Raw genomic sequence first — 27,389 nt, forward strand, 5'->3', positions numbered from 1 at the left:
AGAGGAGCGAACACTTCCGGCCGCTGGGTCGGCGGCGAAGGTAGAAAGGCGCAGGCGCCGTGGTTGCTAGTTGCCACTTGGGAGGGAGCCTTGCTCTGTAGTCGGACCTCCTGGGGGAAGGCGTGTAGGTGCTGCAGCGGAAGGAGCGGAGCCTTTCTCTTGTGCACCGCGGCTGCAGATCCCTGGTCTCTCTGGACTCACTGCTTTTCAAGCACCGTGCTAGAGTCTGTGTATTATTTATTACAAACTAACGAAATGGTTACTCTGCTGCTCTCCTTTTATAGGTGAGGCTGTTAAATGTTCATTTCATAACACTGAATGCGACGTTGAATATCAACTCTGTGCTAACTGTGCTAGCTTCAGGGAATATTAAGATGAATACAAGCTAGTTGCTATTGCTCGTAAAACGTGTAAATACATATAAAATCTTTACTAATATTAAGCGCCCCGTAATTCTTTGGAAGGTGTAGTATTCAACTGGGACTACGAATCTTGAAAGCCACTCTGAAGAGGTGATGATCAAAAGGGTGAATAGGACTCAGAAAAGAACGCAACAGGAAAAGGAAAGGCGAGTCGGGAGAGAGAAAAGTGTAAATATTCCAGGCAGGGAGAGCCGCTGTGCAAGGGCTGGGGTTAGGGAAAACAGGGTGCAGGAAGGGTATAAATCAGTTTCTCCATCGCTGCACTATTAACATTTTGGTCCAAATGATTTTTTTTCTTTTCTTTTTTTTTTTTTTTTTTGTCTGCACTGTAGGACGTTTAGCAGCATTTCTGAACTCTACCTCCTAGATATCAGCAGCAACCCCTCCCCCCCCAACCCTTGTGACAACTAAAAATGTCTCAGGCAACATTAGATTTTGGAAATCACTGGTTTAAATGAAGACAGGGTGATTAGAGCAGCAAGTGAGCCGAGCTGCGTAGGCAAGTGCTACAGACAAGGGTTGGGGAATAGAGTGTCTCATGGAATTGCCGTGTTGGCTGTAAAAAGGGAAACCACTGAAGGTTATGAACTAGTGAGTGAAACGATTAGATTGTTAACTTTTAAGAAAGTTGCATCGCTTTCTTAAAGTGAGAGAATCCTGACTGCCCTAAGGCCAAGTGCCCTGGTGTTAACCAATGATCAGAAGTGAGTCCAGGGTTTACAGTACTAAAATTTATATCATGAGTCTCCTACATTACATGCTGGGACCAAAATCCCATGGTCTTCATAAAAGAAGTCTGGCCATTGCTCTGGGATCAGTTTCCAAAGGGCTAATAAAATGTCACTGATAAAAACTTTTCTCTCAACACACACACCTCCCCAAAATGAAACAAACAAGTAAAAATAAACAACTGAAAGGAAACACACTCCCCTCCAATGCACCAAACAAAGGAACAAGAAAGCTGGCAAAAGGACACAGCTACAAACCAAAAAACCAAGGAGTGTCCTCTAGAGATGAACGGGAAGCTACCCTTTGATATTTTCTACTCCACCAAAGAATTTCCGAAATTGCTCACACAGCTCTCTAAATGTACTGCCTTTTACGTATAATTTTAGAATCCACTGATGTAGGTAAATGTACTGCCTTTTACGTATAGTTTTAGAATTCACTGATGTAGGTACCGTCTGCAGGAGTCTGGGTAGAATGACTCTGTATCCTAAATTGCTGGAGACAGCCCCTTTGTCACATTTTATGCCTGTTTTTTTCCAGTGTCATTTTAATTCTGTCCCCTTTTCACTCTCAAAAATATTCCAGTTTGGCTGATAAATTATATGGTTATACTCTCTTTAAGCTTCATTAGCTAGGAAACAGTTTCTAGCTGTCAACAATATGTAATGATCTATCACTTCATATATGTAGTGGTTGAATGGTTGAAAAAACTCTAGTCTCTTGTTTCTTCTGATGTTTTCATTTTTTCCTGTTCAAGAGAGATTACTCTCAAATTTGAACAAATACAAGACTATGCACCTTAAAAATCAACTGCTTAGGAATGAATTATTAGATAAAGATTTTTTTAAATTCTACTTCTGTCTGTGAAAGCAATTACTGTATTTACTGGATTTTTTTCCTCTCTATCCCCTGCCCCAAATGAGAAGCCAAGCAAGAAAACTGAGTTACCTGATTAAATCTTCCATATTGTTCGTTTGACTTTGAAACCTAAGCCAAGGTATCCTGCAGAAGCCCCAAGAGCATTTTGAGAACATCAGTCAGTTCCTGGCTAGTCAGGTAGGCATTTCTTTTTGGAACTTTTTTCTTTCTCTCTCTCTCTCTCGTTGTTGTTGCATCCTCTCCTCTCTCTGCCCCCACCCCATAACTGGCTTCAGCAAAGTATATTAACTGAACCGGGAGTACTTGTTAGATGTGCTAACCTCTGTTAAAGTCTTTGAGCTGGTTTCATTAGGCGTGGAAAGCTTCAGCCAGGTCAAGGGATAATGCAACGTTAAGTGGGTTTGCAACAGCAGACTGGTTGTTCCCTGGGACTTAGTATGTCAATCACTAAACTTAGAACAAAAAAGGGAAGAACAGTCTGATCATGAGCAATGTCTTGTAATTAGTTTGACAGTCATGCTAGTCGTCACACTAACATTTTTACCTTCTCCATGAGCATACAAGAAAACTCTGCTTTTTAAAAATTTTTACTGAAGTATAGTTGATTACAACGTTGTGTTTGTCTGCTGTGACTCAGTTATATATATACACACACATATGTATGTAATACAACTTTTCATTATTCCTTTCCATTACACTTTATCACAGGATTTTGCATCTATCTCCCTGTGCCATTCTCTAGGCCCTTGTTTATCTATCCTATATATACATTGGCTTTGCCTCTGCTAACCCCAAACTCCTAGTTCTTCCCTCCCCGATCCTCCTCTCCCTTGGCAACCAGAGATCTGTTCTCTGTATCTGTGAGTCTGAAGGAAACTTTGCTTTTTTAGGATGGCACTGAAATTATGCTTTAATATCTTGGGGTTGCCTTATTTCTCCTCTTTTTCTCATGGTAAACACATCATGGGGAATTGTGCCAGGAAATTATGGTTTGAGCATAGGTACTTTCCCCGACTTTCAGCTGTATCTACAAGCATCGAATGAGGTTTGGCAGTTGTGTACCTATTATATCAAGTTCCGCAATGAAACCTTGTAATTATGGTATAAACCAATGTAATTGCCCAAGATCTGTTTTCACTGTCCTTGAATATTAATTATGTTACCAAAATATGACAATTATATTCCCCCAAATTATTCTTTATTCCTTAGAAAAGAGTTTCCTCATCAAATTTGACTCCTGTTATTTCCATTATTTTACTTTGAACAATAAATTATTGGTTTATGAAGACAGATTTGCCTGTATCAACACCGATGCTTTTGGATAGAACTGGTTTTCAAAAGGCAAATGAGTTTAACCCTGATGTAATAACTATTCTTGGGACTTTGACTTTAATATTGCAATATTGACTTCAATATTATACTTCATAGTGCTTTAAAAAAAAAGTCTTTTAAAGATAATTTTTAAAGCAACACTGTATTTCCATTGTAGAGCTCACACATAGCCTCTTAAATGGCATTTCTAATTTTAGGTGGATGGATGTTGTGGTTCAGAATAAGAATTTCAGTGACACTAGAAGTTTTATGTCTGAAATACCTTAGATAGAAGAGGAAATAATATTTTTAAAAAAACAGCATCAGATGACTGGGCTCAAGCCCTAGAATAGCCCCTCATGTTAAGGTGCATTTGAAAAAGATAACAGCTAACACCTGTGTATACTTACTATGTGCCAGGCACTGCTCCAAGCACTTTGTACCTTTGAACTCAATTACTTTTCCTAACAACCTGATGAAGTAGGACTCTTAATTCTTTTTCTCAGTAAAGCTGAGAACAGAGTGACTAAAAAAACTTGTATACCTGAGATTTGTACCCAGACTCTCAGGTCCTGAGTCCTTTTGCTAAATTATTAGACTGTATGGTTATTATGTTATGTAAGAATAGGGGAAAAGACAGCATTTCTAATGAATATACTATTTTGCCTAACATGCTAAAATTGCATCAGACAGTTGATACCTATATATACCTCCCCAAATGTATATATGTTCAAATTGATTTTAAAAAATCATATGTGTGTGTGTGTGTTCCTTTTGGATACACTTGAGGTATGCAGAAGTTCCACATGCCAGGGATTGAACCCATGCCACATCAGTGACAATACTGGATCCTTAACCATGAGCCCACCAGGAAGCTCCAAAAATATTTTCTCTGTCTTCTCATTGGGCATGTGACAAACCACCTGATGTTCAAGTTTACCTTATATTAGTCATAAAATGTGGTTAGTAACATATAGTGGTAAGTGGTGCATATTCTGGAACCAAACTGCCTTGATTTACAACTTTCACCACATGGTAGCCTTGAATCTTCAGTAAGTTCCTTGAGATTTTTTTTTTTTTTTTTTTGCTATTTCTTGGGCCGCTCCTGCGGCATATGGAGGTTCCCAGGCTAGGGGTCTAATCGGAGCTGTGGCCACCAGCCTATGCCAGAGCCACAGCAACGCAGGATCGGAGCTGCGTCTGCAACCTACACCACAGCTCATGGCAACGCCGGATCGTTAACCCACTGAGCAAGGGCAGGGACCGAACCCGCAACCTCATAGTTCCTAGTCGGATTCGTTAACCACTGAGCCACGACGGGAACTCCCCTTGAGATCTTTTTGCCTCACCTTTCTCATGCAGAAGAGCAAGATAATAACTGTATTCACTTATGTGGGTTATGAGATAAGGCAAGTTAGTATCACTGCCTAAGTACTAAGTACTCAGTGAATGTTTGCAGTTGTGATCATTGCTGAATCTACATAGCTGCAGAATCAAGAGGATTTTGCCAGCAACCACAATGGCCGTTTTAAAAGCTTTAATGATTAGGCTTGAACAAACTAAGTGTTTCTGAGATCAGTTACACACATTCATTTTTCAATGCTTCCCTGAAGATTCTACATTATTTTATAATTTTCCGTTTGGTATTATGGAGTGTATTAAAAATATGCTTTCTTCACCTTCTTCCCCAGATTATCCAAATTGGTCTTGTCTACCTTGTAAATTTTAGCCTCAAATATCTTTTGATGTCAGACACTATTGGTTTAAGAACCACGCATGCTTGAAAATTGTACAGCGCTATCCATATCTGATTTTCTTGATGTGCGCACGTCATTTTGAACACTAAAGAAAACATGTACATCTTTCTGCTTTATCTGCCTTTCTCTCTTTCCTCAATACATGGAATTTAATTTATTAGGAGATAGTTCATCAGATGACTAATGATGCAGAAAATATGTTTCTTTGCAATGAAAGAGAATGGCAGTGTTGTGGCCAAGTAAAACAATTGCCATAAAAATTTTGATATATAATGTGTCTTAAAATCATAGAGGGATCCGGTTTTATTATACTCAATAAGAGAAAAGCAGAGACATTACGGCAGGAGTAATATGTTACACTTCCGTAGGCAGAGCACTCTTTGCATTTTATATTTCTGTTAGACTTCTTCCTGATCCTCCAAGCTACCATGCTTATCACTGTAGTTTAACTCCTTGCTCTTATAAAGAACATCATATTAAGCTCTATTTTATTACATGACAGTATTTCCAGGGCTAGCTGTTGCTGCTCTGACTGCCTTAAACCCGATAAATTTAAAGGTAAATGTAAAACGCTCTTGTTTTAAATTTACACCTTGCCTTTTGGAGTACACATGCCCGTGCTTACAAAATGCTAGTTTTTCCTTTCGATCTGATTTTCACCTTCATGTCTTGAGAATAACAATGTCTCACCTGAGTATAAGATAGGTCACAGGCATGAGACAGGTGGCCATGCGGGAGAGCCTCCTAACCGGAAGAACTTGTGCAGGGTACAGCTCCCATCCTTTTAAAATCATTATTCTTACTCTCTTCCCTTCTTTCCCGAATGTTAGAGAGTTCATATTCCATGAGCAGAGAATGGTTGTGACTAAAGTCGGAGAGCAGGTTCCTGTGCCTTTACCATATTGACTTTCATGTGCTTAAATGTGATATTTTGTTCTTAAGACTCAAATTATAACATGAATGAAGGGCCTTTCCTTGGCGCTATGAGGATAATTTCATTTTAAAACAATCAGAGATATGTGAAATCAAACTTACAATTTGCCAAGACCTGCTCAGCAGGTGAGGGCTGAAGAAACTTAAGAAAAAATTTAAAAAAAAACTTAAGAAATAGGGTGCCATGAAACTTAAGAAAAAGTTAACAGAACACAAGACACAGAGACATTTATCTTAATTAAGGGTGGGAACCAGGGGACTCAAGGTCTCAGGACCAAGAGCGCTGCCTGAAGACACCACACTGCTTTTACGTCAAGTGAGGAGGGGGCTGTAGGTGCAGGATATAGTTTTTTTTATTTTTATTTTTTACAGTCAAGAAGCTGGTAGCTGGTTAAGCTTTTACTCTGATCTTTGGGCATTTAACAATCATTAGCATTGAGGAAGCCTGGTGTCAGCTGTCTATGTATAGCATCTAGAGAGTCACCATTGTACTTCTGCAGATGGCCTGCCTATCTGCAGCAACCCCGGTGCCTAGGTTTGCACCTTGTTCTCCTTGCTGATGCATATATCCTGCTAACAACCCCTCGTAAACCCCTTGGGGCCGTGAGGCTCCTCTTTCTCTTATTTTAACAGGACATATCATGCACAGGACATATCTGCACAGGTCCGGTATGCCTAGACCAACGCATTATGTCCTCATTCAGCTGACCCTATGAATAACTTATGCCTTTGGGTCTTTGTCCTTAAGCTTAAGTCATTTACCAGCACTGTGACTGTGTTTCACGCAGGAATACGGGGTAAAGTAAAGCAGGACAAGATGGAGTTTTTCACACAAAGTAGAAACAGAGAGGCTAAGAAAAGATGGCAGAAACATGTCTCCCGACAGCAATTGTCATGAAATTCTCCAAGTTTAGATCTGAAAGTTAAAGGCGAGCACAACTTTGCCTTTTGATTTTATGTGAAGCAGGCAAGATGTTTTCGACTCTTCCCCTGCAGTCCTAAATCTGCAGAAATTAATGAAAATCACAAATCCCCTGCTGTCTGAGATAATGAATTTTTCTCTCTGGAAGAAAATGTAAACATTTCTTGACTATTGCTAAGATTTTATTTTAGAAATATTAGCATCATTTAAAAGAGTAGTTGATTTTAGGTTTATAAATCTTTTCTTTCATGGACTCTCTCTATACACTCTTCCTGTTAATTCCAAAACTGACTTCTGTACTAAATGTTGTAATACACCCCTCTTCCCATCCCATGGAAATTAAATGTCTGAGCTTCACATGAAAATTTTGAAAGGGCCCTAAGAGATTAGCCTGACTTCACTGAGATATCGCTAAAGTGAACAAAAATAGGCTGGTCTTTGCAGACCAGACAATCGGGACAGCAGGTACCTCAGAAAACAACCAAAACACCTCTCATTCCACTGGCTTCCCATAATAAGAAGGAAATAGAATTAAAACCAACAGAAACCTTGGGATCATTCATTCCATGACCTCTCATTTTATAAGTGAGACTCTGAGGCCCAGAAAAGGGAAAGAGGTGGACTGCAAGACCTGAGTTTCAACTGCTGCCCTGACATTTTGGACCGTGATGGAGTTCCAAAAGCCTAACCATGATGTCCTCTGCCCTTGCCAGATGTGCCTCTCACACAGCAGCAAAGGCTGTAACCCTGGCCAGATCTCCTGACAGTCACACTGGCCGCACTCCCCCTGGTCCCCAACCTCTTGGTTTTATCTTCCTACAAGTTGGTGAAACTATTTGTATCCCCCGTGGGAACCAGGGATCACCCCACACTCTTAACACTACGTAGTCTGTATCCCACAGCCCCTATGGGTTCATTCTCTTCTGAGTGCAGCTTCCACATGGACCTGCATGGCTTGTGGAGTCCTCATAAGGACAATAAATTGCTACCAATCTCGTCTGTCCTGTGTCCACTGTCCTGTGTTCAGCGAATCCCTCCCATGCCAGACAGTGATCAGAACAAGGGATTGGATCAATTTTGCTAACATGGCTAGCATCACATGCAACATTGTATCCTTTCTGTGACTTTCAGAAGGTAGAGAACAAAGAAAGATGAGATGGAAAATAAGTGAGTAATTGTAACCAAGTGCATCATAAGCTCTGTTAGAATAGAGGTCATATTGGATTTGCTTTGTGCTCCAACTCAAGGGCATAGAATAATGCTGTGTTTGTGGAATTTATTTATTTATTTATTTAACAAATATTGATTGAGCACCCAGTTCCAGGCACTGTATCAACAAACAGCTTCTGTGTCTGCCTCTTGGTATTTTAAGCCCAAAAAAGTCCTGTTCTCCCATCTCCCCTGCCGGTTGGCTGCAGGCTGGCCTTCTTCCGCCGTCTGCCTGGACAAATGCTCCTGCTCCCCAGTGCTTCCAGCTTGAGTTTCCATCCAGCTAGGCTTGCCATTCCTGGTTTGTGAACTGGAAGGTCCCAGGACAGGAAAAGGCTCTCATTTGCAGACCTGCTGCCTGGGGAATGTTTATAGTAACCTAGCAATGGAAGTCATTAATAATGAACTTCTTAACTGAGAAATCTGTGTCTTTACCTCCAAGACTCTGTAGTCCTGAGCATTAGTGACTGTGGAATCAGACACGGAGGGATAGCGTATCTCAAGAACCTTTTTTATTTATTTCAGGTCAGGGTTGAGTGGATCCATGGCAATGGGAAACCTACAGAAGCAGTAATATAATCCTTTGACAGTTTATTTTCTTAAATTCTCCTGTCATATTCCCAAGAACAATTGTCCCCTATTCCAGTTACCCATCGCTTTACTAAAAAACAAAAACAGGAGTTCCCGTTGTGGCACAGTGGAAACAAATCTGATTAGGAACCATGAGGTTGTGATTCGATCCCTGGCCTTGCTCAGTGGGTTAAGGATCCGGCATTGCCGTGAGCTGTGGTGTAGGTTGCAGATGCTGCTCGGATCCCGCATTGCTGTGGCTGTGGTGTAGGCCAGCAGCTATAGCTCTGACTAGACTCCTAGCCTGGGAACCTCCATATGCTGTGGGTGTGGCCCTAAAAGGACAAAAGACAAACAAAACAAAACAAAACAAAAACCAAAAAAAGCAGCTCAAGGAATTCCCTGGTGGCTCAGTGTATTAAGGATCTGGTGTGGCTTGGGGTCACTGCTGTGGCACAGGTTTGATCCCTGGCCCCAGAACTTCCGCATGATGTGGATGCAGACAAAAACAAACAAACAACAACAAAACACCTCAGAATTCTGCTGTGGCACAGTGGGTGAAGAATCTGACTGTGGCAGCTTGGGTCACAGCTGAGGCTCAAATTTAGTCCTGGGCCCAGAAATTCCATATGCCTCAGGTGCAGCCATAAAAAAATTTTTAAAAAATGTATTTTAAATTCCACATATAAGTGATATCATATGGTGTTTGTATTTCTCTTTCTGACTCACTTCACTTAGTAAGAATGAATCTATGTCTAGTCGCATCCATGTTGCTGCAAGTGGCTTTATTTTCTTGTTTTTGTGGCTGAGTAATATCCTGTTGTGTATATGTACCACATCTTCTTAATCTATTCATCTGTTGGACAAACGAACCTACCTACAAAACAGAAACAGACTCACAGACATAGAGATCAGATCTGCACTTGCCAAGCAGGAGGGGAAGGGAGTGGGATTGACTGGGACTTTGGGGTTAGTAATGCAAACTGCTGCATTTAGAATGGATAAGCAATGAGGTCCTACTGTACAGAAGAGGGAATCATATCCAATATCTTGGAATAGAACATGATGGAAGATAGAATGAGAGAAAGAATGTATAAGTCTGTATGGCTGAGTTACTATGTCATACAGCAGAAATTGACACAAGACTGTAAATCAACTATACTTTAAAAAAAAGACCTCAAAACTTGGTGGCTTAAAAATACTAACAATTTGCCTCACAAATCTATAATTTGGGCAGGGTTTGAAAGGGACAGCTCACCTCTGCTCCACACGGCTTTAGTGGTGGGGCTCAGAGGAGGCTTCCCAGAATCATCTGAAAACTCCCTTACTTGTCAACTACTGATGTTGGCTGCACGTAGGGACCTTAGCTGGAGCTCTCAGCCAGAACACCGGCATGTGGCTTCTCCATGTGGCTTCCCCAAAATAGGGTGGGAGTTCCCGTCATGGCTCAGCAGTTAAGGAACCCGACTAGCATCCATAAGGACTTGGGTCCGATCCCTGGCCTCGCTCAGTGGCTTAAGGATCCAGTGTTGCCGTGAGCTGTGGTGTAGGTCACAGATGAGGCTCAGATCCTGAGATGCTGTGGCTGTGGCGTAGGCTGGCCGCTACAGCTCCAATTGGACTCCTAGCCCTGGAACCTCCGTATGCCTCAGGTGTGGCCCTAAGAAGACAAAAAACAAAACAAAAGAAACACAGGGTGGCTGGACCCTGAGGAAGAGCATCCTGAGCGGGAGCAGCAGTCAGAAGCTGTTTCAATCACTATTTGTACACCATCCTCGGAAGTCCTACACTGTCACTTCTGACTCCTTCTTTTGGCTAGAAGCAAGTCACGAAAGATGACCCATATACAAAGCAAAGGGATGTAGACACCAACGTTTGATAAAAGACTGCTAAAGATTTTTTAAAACGCTGGCTTAAAACTACCACATGTGGAAAAAATAATAGTATATGTTTTGTAGTTAGAGAGACTGATACATATCTGTGGCAATGAAGAAATGAAGGCAAAGAGAATGAAAAAATTCTAAATATATATTAAATCATGACATATGAGTAAAGCACTGCTTCGAGCCTGGGTATTTTGGTTGGTGTCTTGTAGACATGGCCGCCTTCTTCTTCTTCTTCTTCTTTTTTTAAGCTTTTTAGGGCTACACCTGTGGCGTATGGAAGTTCCCAGTCTGGGCGTCCTGAATCATCAGAACTGCAGCTTCGTCCTACACCACAATCCACAGCCATACGGGGGTTCCGAGCAGTGTCTGTGACCTACACCACAGCTCACAACCTAACCCACTGAGCAAGGCCAGGGGTGGAACCCGAATTCTCAGGGATCCTAGTTGGGTTTGTTTCCACTGAGCCACAATGGGAACACCTGTAGATAAGGTTTTATGTGCCTTGAGCAGGGCTATTCAATTTCTAATCAAGTATTCTGCTTACATGGCATTATTCCTCAGAAAAACATGGTCTTTATATCAAATGCTGTATTTGTAGAGAAAAGTGCGTTTAGATAACTATTCTGTAGTGCTCTTTCTTTACCATGGTGTATAACATTTGCTGTTTATTTTTTTCATGATGCAAACAAGGACGATTCCTTTTTGCTTCTAGAATTTCACATCAGTAGAATGTTTATGCTGGGCTCATTTTGCCCCCTAGTGGCTTCTTATGTCCTCATTCCAAGTTTACATTTAATTTTCACATCTCTTGGGATGTCAGAAGGGAAAGCACCGCCCTCTCCCCTCCACCACATGCATTTCTTTTTACAGATGAGGAAGTTAAGACCCAGACAACTCGTGGGGTTTGTCTGATATTACACATCCAGTAAGAAGTAGAATGCAATATTGCTGTGCTACCCCGGCAGGAGTAAGTCCCACGAGGGCCCAGCAGTCTTGTTTGCTGACAACAGGAACAGTTCCTGGCAAATGGGAGCTGCGCAGTAAAAATGTGATAAATGCTAAAAAATAAGCCAGTTAGTCAATCAAGATTAGAACCAATATCTTTGGATTTCATGCTTTATACCGTTTACTCTGTGATCCGTCTTTTCATCCTCATCATAAATCTTTCACGTACCCTTGATACTTGATTGTATTGTACTCCACACATAGTCCCACTTCTTGGGCTACCTCACCCATCACTGGTTTTACCCTTAGGTTCGTTATGTTATCATTCACCTATTCATTAAATTTCAGTGAGTACCACTTTCATTAAGCACTGTGCTACTTATAGGCTACAACACATTACTTAAATTTTTTGAGTAAAAAATTTAAATTATAGAAAATATATGAAGCATAAAATATATCGTCTTAACCACTTTTAAGTATGCAGTTCAGTACTGTTAAATATATTCACATTATTGTGCACCCAAACTCCAGAACTTTTTTACCTGGAAAAACTGAAACTCTGTATCTGTGAACTCATTATTCCCCCTTCCTGCAGTGCAGACACTGCCATCCTACTTTCTATTTCTATGATTTGACTGCTTTAGATACTTCATGGAATCATACACTATTTATCTTTCTGTGACTAGCTTATTTCACTTGGCGTAACATCATCCGTGTTGTAGCCTATGTCAGATTTTCCTTTCTTTTTAAAAGCGGAATAATATCCATCATATGAAGATACCATATTTTGTTTAACCGTTCATTCATGGATGAACCCTTGGATCCTTCCTTTCCACCTTTTAGCTCTTGTGGATAAATGAAGCTATGAACATGTGTCTGTTTGAGACTCTGATTTCATTTTGGGGGTATATATACTACTCAGGAGTGGAACTGCTGGGTCATATGGTAATTCTTCTTATAATTTTTTCAAAAGGTGCCATATTGTTCTACATAGTTGATACATTTTACATTCCCACCAACAGTGCACAAGTTTCCAATTTCTCCACATCCTTGCCAACACTTGTTATGTTGTTTATTTGATGGTAGCTATTGTGGTGTGGTTTTGATTTGCATTTCCCTAGTGACTAGTGACATTGGGCATCTTTTTATACGCTTGTTGGATATTTGTATAACTTCTTTGGAGCAATATCTATTCAAGTCCCTTGCTACAAAGAGGCAATTTTAATTCTTCAGTTTCTTCCTCTGTATACAGAAAAGTCTAGCTTTTTCCTTTGATATACTGTATCACCATTCATTTAAGATCTAAGTTTAATGAAAAATAATAAAACTTGCATTACATCTGCACCTGTTACACACTAGGCATTGTTTTAAATGCTTTACATATGTTAACTTATTTAATCCTCAAAACATCCCTATCAGGTGGACACTCTTTTTTTTTTTGTCTTTTTGCTATTTCTTTGGGCCGCTCCCGCAGCACATGGAGGTTCCCAGGCTAGGGGTCAAATTGGAGCTGTAGCCACTGGCCTACGCCACAGCCACAGCAACACAGGATCCGAGCCGCGTCTGCAACCTACACCACAGCTCATGGCAACACCGGATTGTTAACCCACTGAGCAAGGGACCGGATCGTTAACCCACTGAGCAAGGGACCGAACCCACAACCTCATGGTTCCTAGTCGGATTCGTTAACCACTGCGCCACCACAGGAACTCCAATTTCTACCTTCAGTTTACAGAGGATGTCATGAGGGCACAAGAATCGTTCACAGTCACATGGCTACACTAGAACCAGGACTTGTATCTTGGAAGGTGGCTTCAGAATCTGTGCACTTAACCAGAACATTATTTTGCCCCTGACACCCACTCAATTTTTTATATCACCTTTTTAAAAATATTACTTACATTTTTTTTTGTGATATCTCCCTGGGCACCTCTTCTGTATAAGTTTGTATGCATTTGGATTGCAGATAAAAAAATTAAGTGCAAATGGATTGCTTTGTAGGAAGGAATCCATTACCCCTGTGGGTGGCAGGTCTAGGGTAAGCTAGCTTCAGATATGTTTGAATCCAGTGGCTCAGACAATTTTATATTTCGCAGTGATCTCAGTAAACATCCTTAAACAGTATCTCTTTGGCCCTGATTGGGCCCCATGCCTGTCACTGAAATAAATGTGGTAGCAGGGAGTACAAAGTGCTCTGAATTATCTGCCCAAGTGAGTCATATGCCCACACTTGGAACAAAAGTGACATCTGTACCACTGGAACCACAGAAACATAGAGTGGGGTTTTGGGGTGGTCCCCATGCAGTAATACTAAATACCCATTTTCACGTGATGTTTTTTGGAAGAGGAAGACTGTATTTCTTCCTCTTGGAACACATATGTAAGTGAAATTATTGTTTTTATAAACCTTTTGCTTATAATGATTTGAGTAATAAAAAAGCCAACGTGAATTTAGTGATTATACCAGTACTGTGCTAAGTTATTTTACAGATATGCTCAGTTAATCTTCACAAGAACTCTGTGGGGAAAATGCTATTATCACCCCATTTTGCTGTTGAGAAAACTGAGGTGCAAAAGTGCTTAAATATAGTTGGAACAGAAAGCAATAACTTGCCTTTGGTGAGCCAGTTTATAGGCGGTGCAGCTAGGAGTATTATCCAGCCTGTCTCCCTAGAACCTCCTCCACAATTGCATCAAAAGGAAGGTTACTTGTCATGTCTAAACATGGAAGCCCATAAAAGAAACAAAAGAATGCATCACTTATGTCTAAGGTTCACTGTCAGGAAAGACACTGGGGACCCTCCTATGGCCAACTCAGCTTACACGTGATAATTAGGGCTTAATACTAGCACCTGAAGTTTATACGCATAGAAGGAAAAATATAAATATGTAGTTTGCTGTACCAATTTTGTGTTAGTGTACCAATATTTAAAAAAAAAATGATAAAATAGTCAATAGTCCCTGTTCAGAATCTAGGGGACTATGATTAAACGTTTAACAAAAGTTATTCATGTTATCAGAGCTATCCATCATCATAAACATTGACTATTTTATACTTCAGACCTTTACAATATTCTAGTTTTGCAGCAGCAAAAAAAAAAAAATCACTGCAAAGTCTCTTTGAAAACTTTTTATCTTAGAATAAAAGGAGCTTTTAACCAGTTTACTTAAGCAGTACCAAACTCTCTTCCAGGCGTGCACATTTTCTCTTCAAGGCACTTTTGATAAACAAAGCATCAAAGGCAATATACCAAAAGTACATGAAATTTTTAATATCTTGGAAAAAGTGGTTAAGGTAAGAGGCTTTTTCCTTTTTTTTTTTTTTTTTTACATTTCCTTTTAAAACTGTCACACTTTAACGTAGAGAGAAAGAATTGCACACACTGGCGGTTCTCATTGATGAATTGGAAGGAGGAAGAGAATCATTCCAGAGTCAATTTTTCCACTAGATGTGAGAGTTAGCTTTTCTTGGCCTCAATTCCTCAATTGGAAAGTGAAGGGGAAAAACTGGAATGGAGATGCATCAATTTATCCATTCCTTCCATGACACTTTATTGGACACCTCTTATGTGCCAGGCCCTGTGCCATTTCTGGGGATGGGCTATAGTGCTGAGCAGAAGCAGATGTGATTCCTACCCTTGCAGAGCATGCAGTGTCACTGGGAGAGACAACTCTGGTTGAAATAATCACTGATCAGATAGGCAAAGGATTCCTTAGGACTTTTCATTCCCTAAGTTCCATGTGCACACACACATGAAAGAATAAAACACAAATCATCCCATGTGTTTATTGGAGACATCTGATACATCTTTTTTTGTTTTGTTTTTGTTTTATTTGTTTGTTTTTCTTTTTTGGCCGCCCCACAGCATGTGGAGTTCTTGGGCCTAGGACCACATCCAAGCAACAGTTGTGAACTACTCCACAAGTGCAACAAATTCAGATCCTTAACCCACTGTGCCAGGCCAGGGATCGAACCTGGTCCCAGTGTCCCAGGGACACTGCCAATCCAGCTGCACCATAATAGGAACTACTCTTTTCTTTTTCAGACTCATTTTTTTCCCCCAAACTATCAGCCATGGACACTGCAAGTCACTCCTGACAATTTTCTGCCTGTCGATGACATAATGCATGGACCTGGCTCCTTATTGTAATGATGGTTAGTTACTATGTGTATTGAATGCATAATTTCTGATAATACTTCAGTCTTCGTTTTCATCTTATTCTTAAAATGACTTTTGTTTTTCCCTAACAAGATAAGATTAAAAAAATAATTGATCCTTATCCCAACATTGCAATTCAACTATACTTCAATAAAACTTTTTTAAAAAGGATCTTAACCTATTACAACTGTAATAGCAGTTGTGATGACGATGTTTTCATCGAATAAAATGTAGGTAAGGTAGGAACGAAAGAGGGACAGAGAGACAGGTGGGTTGTTTATTCCTATATCTATAGTAAACTATTCCTTGGGTTTCCCCTTTCTTTTAAATCTCACTTTTGTTGATGGAATGTAGAGAAAGATGCAAAATGAGATGTCTTCATTGAATCATTTATGACCCGAGGCTAGTAAGAGGTAGACTATTTAAGTGCCTATTTGTTTATTCCTCTTTGGCAGTTCTTCCCCGAATTGCTTCATGAAACTCAGGTCAGTTTGTTAATTAAATTGCTTTTGGTTTTATTATAAAAACTATCCTACTACACCTTCCACATAGATCTAAATTGGGCTGAATTTGTGAGAGGAGGAGGCCCTTTATTGAGGGCCCATCAGTAAGCCCTGTTTAAAAGAGTTTTACCAGCAGCTCTTCCATCTCGGTCTATGATTTCATGAAAAGATAGATGCACAAGTCATTGCTTTAGTAATCAGCCCTCCAGCCCCACCGGAAGTGGATGTGGTTGGTTTTGTAGAAGGCATTCTTCTTTCTGAGTCTGGCTGATGCACACTGCTGGCTGGAGAGCTCCTGCAGCTGGAGTTGTTTTTCACCAGCATAAGCAAGAGGCTCTGATAATCTGCAGTCATTTTAAGTTTCTGGCTCCTTGTCACAACAGCAAGCCTGCTTTGATGTAAAAGAGGTTAGGCAAATGTTTTGGTTGATAATGAAAGCATCTGTACCAGTAGACTTCATCTGGGTTTTTCTGTGGATGTGATTCTTCTCTGCAAATTTTCCTTTGGTACCGAAAGGAAAAAAACTAGTGAATATGTGCTTTGTGCCATTCCTAGATTTACTGTTACCTAGGAGTATGGAATCATTGAGTCCAAATTGTCATGTTGGATATTCTTTGTGTGTCTTGGGGGGGAGGGGTGTGTGTGCGTGCATGCCTTTCAGTGGAAGGACCATAGGAATAGACAAAGTTAGTTTTAACGATTCATTTTCTCGTGGAGTTATGTATCTGGAGGTGGGCTTTCTAGCTGGAAACTTTCTTAACCCCCAGAGAAAGGATACTTAACTCAAAGTGGCCAGGCTGATGGTCATTAAGTAGGACACTTTGCCCTCTGGCAGTTTTGTCAGGGGCAGCATCAGTGAAGGAATGGGGGAAGGGACAGAGCTAGGACAGCTCGGGGTTTGTAGCTTGAAAGCAGAGGATGGGTGGTGTGATGCTGTTCTATTCAATCACCCTTCTCCCCAACCCGCCCCCCCACACAAAGGTTGAGCATCAACACTGAATTAACCCTAATCCTCCTACACAGAAATGCCAAAAGGAAGATAAAAGCTCGACTATTTACAATATAATCAAAGGCAAGCCCTGAAATCTTGTTAAGGCCTTCTCGTCTTGTGTGGTGACCTGATGGCAGCATGGATTTGCAAGCATCTTTATAAATGAGAAGATGGCATCAAAGCATTCACTTAGAAATTGTGTACCTTCTAAATGAGGCCAAACACTGTATTATATGTAAATCTATTGAAGTAACCCTTCTGAAAGTATTGAATGCATAGTTCCTAAGCCACTTGATGAACACGAACTGTTTGGAAATTTGCGTGAGCTCTCTGGCATCTCTAGAAAAATCACAACAGGTGTATAGAGCTTGACACACAATTTCAAGGGATTCATTAATTTTCCGAAGTTTAGGCACGCACATAGGTCAAGAACTTGATGTTTAGGGGGTTCCCGTCATGGCGCAGTGGTTAACGAATCCGACTAGGAACCATGAGGTTGCGGGTTCGGTCCCTGCCCTTGCTCAGTGGGTTAACGATCCGGCGTTGCCATGAGCTGTGGTGTAGGTTGCAGACTCGACTCGGATCCCGCATTGCTGTGGCTCTGGCGTAGGCTGGTGGCTACAGCTCCGATTCAACCCCTAGCCTGGGAACCTCCGTATGCCGCAGGAGCGGCCCTAGAAATAGCAAAAAGACAAGAAAACAACAACAACAAAAAAAAACCTTGATGTTTAAAAGCAAATTATTGTAGGTAATAAGAACTCCATGGAATACGGTTTTCCTGCCTGAGTGCCCACATTGTCAGCCACCTGCAGGATACACGAGGGCCTTGGGGGTATCCTGTGTTGCCAGCACCCTCTCTCCTTTCTCCTCTGTTCTAATACAGCACTGGTCTTCTCAGTGTCGTTCACCTGCTTCTCATTATTCCTCATCCTTTTCTGAGGGGATGTAGATTGCTGTCTTATTTTTCTTCTTTCTCCAGAATGGCCCTAAAGACTTTCTGTGGCCCCTGTGTCGGACCTGCTTATTGCATGCAGGGTGAGACTGACAAACCACAACCTGTAAAGAGAGATGGGGAAAGTCCACGGGAAGGAGGCTGTGGAAGGAACTGCAGGTTCCTTGTGGGTAACCAGGCCCGGAGAGATCAATGAGTTACATAAACACAAATGAACACATCTGCACTTTGGTGACCCCCGCTTGCCCCCCGTCAGGCACTTAGTCACTCTTTCCTTTGTGTCTCCTAAAGCTATTATACCTCTGTTATAGCTGCTATCATTCAGCTGGAATTGTTTGTTTATGAGTCTGTCTCTCTTACTAGACTATGAGCAATTCCAAGACAGAGTCCCTGGCTTTTTTAAATCTCTGTACCCCAATCCGGTGTCTGGGTTAAGAGTGCAGGCTTTGGAGTCAGATTGTCTGCCTTTAAATCCACCCTCTGTACGAAAGAGGAGGAACATTTGGGGAAGCTACTTAATTTGTCTGAGCCTTGGTTTCCCTCCCTCCCTTCCTTCCTTCTCCCTTTCTTCCTTTTTCTTTCCTTTCTCTCTTTTCCTTTCTTTCTTTCTCTTTCTCTATCCTTTTCTCTTCCTTCCCCCTTTCTTTCTTTCCTTCCTTCCTTTCTTCCTTTCATCCCTCCGTTTCCTTTGCATCTAAAAGTATCACACTGATAAGCTGAATTGGTTTATTGTGAAGAATAAATGAAACTTTGCTTAGTTCAGTGACAGTCACTATTGACAATGGTATCTATTATTACATACATTATTGTTGGTGTTGGTTGTTGAATGTCTTTCCTACTAAGGTCACCGGCAGGAAAAATCCTTTTAAGCTTAAACTATGAAAGAACTCACTTTCCTCTCCCCTCTTTCCTTGTCTCCTCTCCCCCTTTCGCTACTAATGCCCCTTCCCTGAAACAAGGAAATTGATACCCTCCTTCAGTCTATTTTTTTACCATCCATCGTACTTCTCATCCTTTGACACCTGCTGTATTTGTTTATTTTCTAGAATGTTAGCTTCAAGAAGGAAGGGCCTTTGGCTCTTTGGGGTTTACTGCCATATCCCTAATGCTTAGAGCAGTGCCTGGTCCCTAGAAAATACTCGACTGTATTTGCCGAAGGAATGAATGAGCGGACACACACACACACTCACACACACACATACTCCACACCCCGCAAAGAGCACCCCCACTCTGCTGTAGCTAAGCCTCCCTGATTGTCATGCAAGGGGTTCATTAAATAGGTGCATTTCTTCACTTTGCCAAATAACCATAGGACATCTTTTCCTTTAATTTCTCTTTCTTCTATGGTTGGGGTAGGGATGGAAATAGTCTCTAAAAGTACTGTAAACACTGAAGGATGAGAACGTCGATGTCAAAGCCACACTCTTCAGGGGAGCTATTAACAGAAATCGTTGAGTGGTAGGTTCCTTCGGGGAGAAGGGAGAAAGGTGACTGACTGTGAGGAGGAGCGTTCTGTTTCCTTGTGGAGGGGCTACGTGGAGAAACGTGTTCTGTGGTTCCCGCTCAGAAAGGTCTCAATGACTGCACCTTGTTTACAGAGCTACGTCTCCTGGGAGACTTTCCCACTCCGTTCTTTCACAGGTGTCTTTTGCTGCAGCCAAACTGGATCATTCACTGTTCTTTACCAAATGCCTACATGCCTCCTCATGTGCACACGTGTGCACACACATGTACTTTTTCAACTGATTTTTTTTCTTTCTGCTTGGTACTTTTCTGTTTCTCTAGAGTCTACTGTCCTTCAAAGTGCAGTGACAATATTTTAGTTGGGATATTTCCTCTAATTTCTCTTCCATTCCTCCTGCCTCCGCACCCCCACCCCCGGCTCCTTAAAGACACCCAGCTGAGATCTTCTTCAGCATCTTTAATATTTTTTGCCTCTCTTTGGGGGCACTTGGCAGCCTTTTCCAGCCTAGAGCTGTCTCTTGACTGGTCTGCAAAATTGTCCCAAGGGTTGGGACTGTTTCTTTTCTGTTTTCTACATATACCAGGCATTCAGTGATTGTTTTTGAGTAAGTCTCTGGGTATGGAGCTGCATAAATTTCTTTGCCTAGCAGTACAAAAAAAAAAAAAAAAAAACAAAAAAAAACTTTTTGGGCCTGTCTGAGGCTAACCTGCTAAATGGAGAATATTCTCCTCTGGTCAAAACGGGAACTTCCTTCACCATCCCTTCTGTAGTAAATCATTAATAATTACTGTAAACATAGATGTAGGCTTGCTTGTATGTCCTGAGACCACAGCGAGAAGGGGTCCTTTTCTCACGAGGCTTGGCAAGAACTAGGGTGGGGGCGGGCCCAGGTGGGGGCCTCATCACTAACTTGGTTTGAGGCTTTGAGACTCAGCAAGGGAAAAGAAACAAGTGATTGCAGCTGGGACCTTCAGGATCCTGAGGACAAGCAGGCTTACTCAGAGCAACGTTCATTTTCTCTTCTCCAAGCGACACGTCGGTGCAGGAGACTATAGTAACACTGGCCCCGTCTGTTTCTCTGGATTGTTAAAATGCTGCCTTTCAAAGTCTGGTGTGCTGATCATTTCCAAGAAATGCCTGCTTAAGGCAGACGGGAAAGGAAGTCATACACTTGCTGTGAGGCATGGTAACTGTTAGATTATGTTGCGAGGTGTTCCTTCCGCAACATTGTAGTTGGGCGGTCTATTTCAGGGGAAGGGGTGAAGTCAAGGATCATAACAGAATCAGTTTATTTGTCTGTGTTCTAAGGGTCTATGACAGTTCTTCTGATTCCTAGAAGGTCCTTATTTCTTCCCTTGGAAGTTAAAACACAACCCCTGGTTGAAGTGGTCGGGATAGAGTAGGCACAAGTGGTTGTGGACGTCCCAATAGGGGATCGTGGATAAAGAGGGAAATCTGGGGCACGCTGGGAGACCACCGTAAGTTCAAGTTCGAGAAATCCCTCAGATCAAGGCAGGCTTGCTTGACTAGTGGAGGTGTGAGAATGGCCTCAGGTCATTGGGTTGGGGGGTGGGATGAGGCCTGTATTTAGATTCAACCAAGGTCAAGCGTTTGAGGACCGCCCTTCAGCTGATTTGAGTACACACCTTACCGGATACTAAGGAGGGGCTACTATTCCCAGAAAGGAAGAGGCGGGCATTTCCAACGCCACTGCCCTTGGATGATAAAACTGTGGCCCACTGGAACCTTGGCACCTCGGAACCTCAGGCAGAGCTTCCTTACCTGCCGCTTGCATGTCTCACAAGCGTCCTATCCAAATAAGTCTGTTTCTTGCTTATCGCTTTGCCGCTCCCTGAATTCCTTCTGTGCAGAGATATGAAGAGCCTGAAGCTCTGTGAGTCCAGACACAGGGTGAGCAATTCTAATTTAAAACCGTGGGTTCAAGTCCCAGTCTGGGTTGTGGCTGGGTTCAGGACGCCAGTGCTGTCAGTTTCAGAAGCACTTGGCTCTTCCATGTAGGACAGAGCCTTTGTGATCAAGAGCAGCTAAGGAGTTCCGAACACAGGTCTTTGCATACCCAAGCCAGCACCCCTCAGTGAGTAGCACTGTTTGTGAAGTACTATTGAGCTGCTTTCTAAGTCTGTTTTCCTTTCCCTCCAAGCCCCTTTGGATATATCTCTAGACTAGTTAAGGCCAGATTGTATAGGACTTTGAATCTATACCAAGGACGTTGGACTTTTATTTTGTGAACAGTTAAGCTCTCTGGGCAGAGGATGGCATCTTTGGAAAGATAACACTGTCTGCTTTTCATTGAATGAACCGAGATCAAAAAGCTTGGAAGAAGGGAGAACATCACCAAGTCCGTCCGTGTACTTGTACTGCCACCAGGACCTCATGCACTGTCCAGCATCCCCACAGTTTTCTCTCATGCACCCTCCTTCAACCCTAGTTTGAGCCTGGATCCCTGTATCACTTCCTTTACTCTGCCTTACAGCCAATCTCGCTTCCCTGCCATTCATTATCCTCAAAGCTGACTACATCAACTTTAAAAAAACAAGTAAACTAAACTCTAACATGTCTCTACTAACTTTAAACCCATCAACGACTTCCGGCCATACTTAGGATGAAATCAGCACTCTTACCTGTGGAGCATGAGCCCCAGCACAGTTGGACCCCGCTGTGTGTGTCTCAGACCCGCACCCTCACTTCTGCTCGCTGGACTTCAACTTGCTGACTTTCTTGGTTCCTTGAATAAGTTATCTGTAATCTGGCCTCAGATATCCAAAGCTGCACCCTTGGCATGTGGAAACTCTCAGGCGAGGAGTTGCGTCAGAGTTGCAGCTGCCAGCTTACACCACAGCCACACAAAACACCGGATCCAAGCCATGTCTATGAACTACACCAGAGGTCATGACAATGCCAGATCCTAAACCCACTGAGTGAGCTCAGGGATCGAACCTGCAACTTCACAGATACTAGTCTGGATCATTACCGCTGAGCCACAAATGAGAACTCAGTCACATGGCTGACTTCTTATCCTAGCTCAGATATTGAAATAGGAGGGAAGGTGACAATGTGCAACCTTTTTAAAAAATGACATAGCCACTGAGAACATAACAAAAACTAGTCAGAACTGGTTAGGTCCAAGATGGCAGAAGATTTGACTTCCAGTAAATCTTGAGCCCCATTATGTCCTCATTATAACACATTAGCTAAATGACACACCCGTAGGTGCCATGACAGTTCTGAAGCTAACCATAAAAGCCAAAAAGCGGATGGTGGTGACCCAGTTCCTGGAAATCCCCACCCCCTTCCCTGAAATCGTTGGAATAATCTTCCCGGTCATTAGACTAGGAAATTACGCAGCCCATAAAAACTAACCACCTGGGGCCTCTTGCCTTCTGAGATGGCCCACACTCTGAGGATGGTATTGCTCCCAGGGCCACTCTTGCCTTTTGTGATGCTACACTTTGTCCACCTCTCAGTAAATCTGCTGTTTGCCTCTCACTGAATTCTTGCTGCACTGAGACATGAAGAACCTGAATTTCAGCAAGTCCTGAGACCAGGCATGTGATGTTGATTAAAAACCAATGGCTTCAAGTCCCAGTCTAGGTTTTGGCTGGGTATGAGTCCCCATGGCCCACTTTTTGGCCTTTTATGGTCAGCCTTGGTGGTGTCATGGCACTTGTGGGCGTTCTGTTTAGCATGCTAATGTATTACAATGAGCACCTAATGAGGTCAGGTCTACTGGAGGTTGAATATTCTGCCATCTTGGAGCTGATCAATTCTAACCAGTTTTGGTCATGTCCTCAATGGATATGTCATTTTTTTTCTTTCTTTTTTTTTTTTTTTTTTTTTTTTTTTTTGTCTTTTTGCCTTTTCTAGGACTGCACTTACGGCATATGGAAGTTCCCAGGCTAGGGGTTGAATCAGAGCTGTTGCTGCCGGCCCACGCCAGAGCCACAGCAATGCTAGATCTGAGCAGCGTCTGCAACCTACACCACAGCTCACAGCCACTCCGGATCCTTAAGCCACTGAGCAACATCAGGCATCGAACCCGCAACCTCATGGTTCCTAGTCGGATTCGTTAACCACTGAGCCACGACGGGAACTCTGGATATGTCATTTTTTAAATTCCCTGCCTCCTTCCCTCCTGGTTCATTATCACTTACTCAGAATCCTAATCTTTACTACTTCATTCTTTTCTCTTTGTCCCCTCACCACCCAAGATGATTTTTTTTCAGGTCACCTGGTTCTAATGTATTCATGGGCTATATCACTACTTGAAGTGATTTTCTTACTTATTTACTTGTCTAAGGTCTGGGTTGTTTACCTGGAGTGGACGTTCCCTTAGGGCAAGGACCGTGTACATCTTTGGGCCCCCAACACACAGAGCTTACAACTTAACGTGGCACTTGGCTGATGGTAAATCTCAGTAATCATTTGTTGAACAAATGAACCTGGGTAAAAAGTAAAGAAGAGGACAAATGGGAATGGAAAAGAAGAGACACCTAGAGGTTCAGAGGAGAGAAAATGGATAGATTTGATTATTGGGTATTGGGAGCTAATGGGAAGGGAGGAAGCAGTTAATGTGTGTTCACTTGGAAAGCAGAGAACGCCAGTGAGTGACGCCACTAACTCTGAGAACGTGGTGGACTGTGATGGATGGGAGTGGCAAACAGATATTCAGCCCTGAACTTGAGTGGGAGGTGCTGGTGGGTTGATGTGAAGATGCCCAGCAGTTATAAAGACATTGGAAACCAAACATTTCAGTTTTGGAGACATTTGCAATGGTGATGATAGTCCATTGAGACTGAATCAGGTCCACAAAGGTGAGGATGTAGGGGAAAAAAAGAGAACTTAAAAAATATGCAAATTTTTGCCCGAACATCCTATGGACAAGAAACCACGCTGGGACTAGTGACAGGTAACAAACGAGGAGCAAAGACTGGAGCTGCGTGGGGCCAGGGATGGTGACACTGACAATGTGGCAAGGTGAAAGTGTGCTATCCAGACAAGTAATGTCGTGACACCAACATATGGTAGCCTTGGACCTATCCAAAACTTCTCTCAGTAGGAGGCTCTGCACCCTAAAGAGGATCTGTGTGGCTGCCCTGCTTCCTTCCCTCCAAACCTGTAAGGGGCACAGAATGAGGATTGGCCAGTCAATGGTGTGGCTCTACCCTCTGCTCTAGGGAACTAATAATCTAGAGCAGGTTTGAGGAAATAGGCTTAAAAAACCCCAAGCTACATTTGGTGAGCACTCCAAGCTGGTGATGAATAAGCTGGTGATGAACTAAGTACTCACTATACATTCTTTTATTTGGTTCTCATAAAATCTCTATAAAGAACTACAGTTTTTATTCATTTTACAGATGTGAAAATTGTGACTAAAAATGTCATGTAACTTTCCCAGCTGGTAAATGATGGAGCTATGATTTGGTCCCAGAACTGCCTGATATCAAAACCTCCACTTTTAACCATAATGCTCTAATGTTTCCTTGCATAGGAAAAAAAAAAAAAAAGCATTCTGAGGATTTAAGTTTTGTTTTGGTATTTCTTTGCAGGTGTCTTTCCCTTTCTAGGCCCACGTTGTAAATATTAGGTTAATGGACCAGGAAAGTTTTATTTGCAGTAATGCCAGGTGACCAAAATTACTCATAAGATTGTTGGGTTTTGCATCCTGAACAAAAGCAACTCATGTTCTTTTATTAGCTCTCCTCTGTGTTACACAATTGCCTTAAAGAACAGCTATTGATTACAGAAAGTTAACCTCCCCAAACCCTCAGGATACCCTTAATTACAGGACTCTTGGGGTGTCTAAAATAGAAACAGTGTTTTGGATCCTCCTCCACCTCTATCCCCCAGCCTGGAACTAGAAGCATACCCCATTTTTTGTGGGAACCTGTTCCTGGAAATACATATGTTCAGGACACGGGTGCTCTGTGAGACTCTTGCAGCATCCTTGGGAATGTGCTATGGATGTCATACTTTGGCAATTGCTCTTCTTTCTCCTCAAGTCTCCTGAAGCTGTGACATGCCTCTGGCCATGTATTTCTTCCATTTAGCTTTCATGTTTTTGCTGAGTTGTTCCAGGCTGCCGTGAGGCTCATCTCCTCGGAGGTATGTGGAGCTGTTGCAGGAGCTTCCTGATCTTTAGCAGAATCCTTAGCACCATCATTCCACTCCTTTTTTCAGCCATCTCAAACCCAAGTGTTCACTGACACACAGGTAATGACGAGGCGTATATATAAAAGAAAAAGATTGGGAAGGACCTCTCAAGTGACTCAGGTCCTCACTGGCTGAGGATCAAATTTAAATTAACTATTCGGACTAGAGCTATAATGGGTGCTGTAATGGGCTTACATTTATATAGACATATAAAATATTTCTGAGAGCATCCGAACTTTAATGAATCAGCTGGGTTTGGAGCAGTTCTAAATGAGTTCTAAGTGAGTGCCTCTGACTTAAAGGCCAGTAAGTGTGTAGGGATGCAAAGTGGCACTGTCTTTAGTCCATCAATAACTTATTCATGGGCACTTTGTGCTAGACATGATGTTCTTTGGAGTTTCAAAAAATGACTTTATTTTGGTCAGCTCTGTTTGTACTTGCATAGAACTTTCTCCACTGCTCTTTTTTTTTAAGTTTTATTAAATTATAGTTGATTTACAATGTTGTGATAATGTCTGCTGTACACCAAAGCCATTCAGTTATACATGGAGATATATCCCTTTTTTTTAAAGATTTTTTTCCCACCTAGGTTATCACAGAATATTAGCTAGAGTTCCCTGTGCTATATAGCTGGTCCCACTTCTCTCTCTTTATTTTATTTATTTTATTTTTATGGTTGCTCTCATGCCATGTGGAACCAGGGATTAAATCCGAGCCTCAGCTGTGACCTATGCCAGAGCTGAGGCAATGCCAGATCCTTAACCCACGGCACCAGACCAGGGATCAAACATGTGCCTCCTCAGTGACCTGGGATGCTGCAGTCGGATTCTTAACCTACTGCACCACAGAGAGAATTCGCAGGTCCCACTTCTGTTAAGTCCACTTGTCACTCTCTTCCATGCATTGGTTATCTCGCTCCACTTTGGGCCCAGGTTATGTTGTTTGGCCCTCCTGGAGTATGAGATTGTTGAGGAAAAATCTCCTGTTTGATTAATCACTGACTCCTCTACCGCGTCTAACATCGTTCTTTGAACAAATAGATGTGTAAGTATTTGAGTAAATGAATGATAATAAGAGACATGGAGCAAAAGAGGGATTTCAAAGGAGCTCAAGAGGTTTTTGTTGTTGGACTTCAACAACCTTAGATGTCATTAGCGAATGGCTTTTCTGGGAAGGGACTCTATCTGGACTCGGATTAGCCAGGGGCTCTGTAGGTCAGCTTTTTTGGGAAGGGGCAGTTAAAATTGTGCAGCACCAGTGTTCTGAAAGTGCCCTCCTTCCCATTGGTCACTTTCTTTCTTTCTTTCTTTTTTTTTTTTTTGTCTTTTTGTCCATTTAGGGCCTCACCCATGGCATATGGAGGTTCCCAGACTAGGGGTCTAATTGGAGCTGTAGCCACCGGCCAACACCACAGCTACAGCAATGCCAGATCCGAGCCTCATCTGAGACCTACACCATAGGTCATGGCAACGCCGGATCCTTAACCCACTGAGCGAGGCCAGGGATCGAACCTGCAACCTCATGGTTCCTAGTCAGAATCGTTCACCACTGAGCCACGACGGGAACTCCCCATTGGTCACTTTC

At 42.2% G+C, this 27,389-nt stretch overlaps 1 protein-coding gene across 2 annotated transcripts in view; it reads left to right on the forward strand.

Moving 5' to 3' along the window:
* The first annotated feature begins 61 nt into the window (after positions 1-61).
* KCTD16 (potassium channel tetramerization domain containing 16) overlaps positions 62-27,389 on the forward strand; it is a 304,030-nt gene continuing 276,702 nt past the window's right edge. Inside the window, exons 1-3 of one of the 2 annotated variants that reach the window (XM_085014916.1) lie at positions 93-284; positions 2,078-2,207; positions 14,757-14,858. The gene's annotated coding sequence lies outside the window, so the exon portion shown is untranslated. Of the gene's footprint in view, positions 285-2,077; positions 2,208-14,756; positions 14,859-27,389 lie in introns of both variants that reach the window. The other variant, XM_085014914.1, reaches the window with a different exon arrangement.

The sequence above is a fragment of the Sus scrofa genome, chromosome 2 (genome assembly GCF_054392235.1).
Source record: "Sus scrofa isolate SSC_HxYL_T2T_F1_AM1 chromosome 2, Sscrofa_HxYL_maternal_Yorkshire_Landrace_v2.0, whole genome shotgun sequence".
In the NCBI taxonomy this organism is placed as follows: domain Eukaryota; kingdom Metazoa; phylum Chordata; class Mammalia; order Artiodactyla; family Suidae; genus Sus; species Sus scrofa.